The sequence below is a fragment of the Oxyura jamaicensis genome, chromosome 19, assembly GCF_011077185.1.
Source record: "Oxyura jamaicensis isolate SHBP4307 breed ruddy duck chromosome 19, BPBGC_Ojam_1.0, whole genome shotgun sequence".
In the NCBI taxonomy this organism is placed as follows: Eukaryota; Metazoa; Chordata; class Aves; order Anseriformes; family Anatidae; genus Oxyura; species Oxyura jamaicensis.
The window spans coordinates 10,890,332-10,892,499 of NC_048911.1; the positions used below are offsets into that span (position 1 = coordinate 10,890,332).

At 52.3% G+C, this 2,168-nt stretch overlaps 1 protein-coding gene across 1 annotated transcript in view; it reads left to right on the forward strand.

Moving 5' to 3' along the window:
• The first annotated feature begins 1,972 nt into the window (after positions 1-1,972).
• Positions 1,973-2,168, forward strand: part of PAFAH1B1 (platelet activating factor acetylhydrolase 1b regulatory subunit 1) — a 38,370-nt gene continuing 38,174 nt past the window's right edge. The window contains exon 1 of the mRNA XM_035342841.1: positions 1,973-2,148. The gene's annotated coding sequence lies outside the window, so the exon portion shown is untranslated. The remainder of the gene's footprint in view (positions 2,149-2,168) is intronic.

Genomic DNA, 2,168 nt, shown 5'->3' on the forward strand with positions numbered 1-2,168 from the left:
TTTCGGTTGGACACGTTACTTTTCCATACACCTGAGTGACAGGAAGGATCACACAGAACTGAAGTTTTGATCCACTGAGCTTATCATGTTGACATGTTTCTGAAATACCACCCTCATGTGCTGTAAGTGGGAACTGGGAATGTTATCTCTGCCAAGAAGACAAGGGCTCTTGGCAGTGGTCAGCACAGGAATTTAGAAATACTGGGTGGAAAAAAAGGCCAGGGTGATTAGATCCATTCCTTTCTTTTTGGAAACTATCTGAACACATCCTTGAAATGTTGTTATGGGATACTGACAGATCCTGCTCCATTTTAATTGTTTTTCATTAACAAAAGGATCAGATCCACACTGTGTTGTCTCCTCACTGGAAATCTGGCCTACTGATTTATCCAACTGTTTATTAATTCTATTAATTGGTACATTTAAGACTTTATTACTTTATGTTTTTATTGTTTTCAATGTCATCAGTCAATCAGTGTATTTGGGAATGTCTGGGATATCATCATGTCTGTGTGTAAACTTTAAGAAGTCTTCAAGGCCTAAATGAGTTCAAAACTTGCAATCTAGTGAAAAAAAAAAATACTTACATGGATGTTCACACTCAAAATTTGTCCCGGATGCACTTGTAGTTCTGCATTGCGGATTGGGTTTTAAAAGTCTTCTTTACCTTACTGCTATAAAATACCAACATAACGAGGCAGTGACTGAGCACACGCCATGGGTTAGCAGTGAAGCTGGCAGAGCACTTTCAAACTAGTTGACAAATGGAGATTCGTTCGTACTAGTAATCTGTTGTTACTTGCAATAGAAGCAGATGAAACTATACAGCCTTTGATCGTGAAATTTTCCCTTGAAGTTTCTTATTATTTTTTTTTCTACATGGATCATTTTACATGTGAAAATACTGATTTCCCCAAATCAGCGCTCTAGAAAATTTTATGGCCCACACTAAACCTTGTATTATGCTGCTATGCCTGCCAACATTAGAGGTGACTTTGGTCACTGGTCTTTGATAGTGACACATGTAACTGCTTCCTGTAACAGCAGGGCTCTTTATTTTGCACCTGGATTTACTGTGATTAAGCAGCTATACTGGTTGGGTCTATTGCCAGCTCATCTCTCATTTGCCAAACACCGAAATTTTGCAAAGCACCTGCGTGAGGACTGTTCTGATACAGAAACCTCTGAAAACCCCAAGTACTACAAAACGAAAAACTGAGGGGAGAATTTGGCTTCTGATGTACACAGTTTTTTACCCGGGTTTTGTCAGATGGCAGCTGAGGGAGGCGGCAGGCGATTTATCTGGGATTCTGTTTTTTTCTGTCAGTCACTTCTTGTGAGCACGTGGGTTAAATCACCAGTGGCCTCCGCCTCAGCATACCCTCGTGGACACTGATAAATTAAGTCAAGGGTGCTTTGAGATTTAACTAACCAGGGCTTGTTGAAGATCGTGATATGATGTTTTGGGAACGATCACGCCAATGTGCACTAGCAAGGCGCAGAGGGCACGGCAGCTTCCAGATCTCCTGTCACACAGAGGTACGGGTCAGAAGCGACACGCATCCGTCTCCAGGCCTGGTAACCGCAGCGCTGCGGGGCAGGGTGGCTCACTGAACACCTCAGGAGCAGGTCCCGCACAGGCCAGGACGCGCCACGGCCGTGTCCGCGTGCGGCGCGACCAAACGCAGCCGCCGCGGGCAGCAGCAGCGCGGCTCCACTCAGGGGGCCTTGCCGGGCCGCTTCCCCAGCTCGGGTACAACGGCACCGCTGTGCAGGGCGGTGGGAGCCGCGCCGGGGACCTGGCCGGTACCGGGGCCGGTACCGGGGCCCCGCGCAGGCCGCGGCGGGGCGGGCGCGGTGCATGCTGGGAGCGCCGCGGCGCGGGGCATGCCGGTCCGGGCGCCCCGCGCCTCCGCCGCCCAAGATGGAGGCGGGCGGCTGCCCCCGCCCCCGCCCCGCACATGCGCAGAGGCCCGGCGGGCCGCGCCGCTCCCTCCCTCCCTCCTGGCGGCCGGGGCGGCTCTGACAGACGCGGAGCGGAGCCAGCGCCCAGCGCCCCGCGCCCCCCGCCCGCCGCCCCGCGCCGTGCATGGGAGAGGCGGGCGGCGCCGGCCCCACGCAGCACAGCGGAGCGGAGCGGCGGCTCGGGTAAGGCCGGCGCCGCGGCT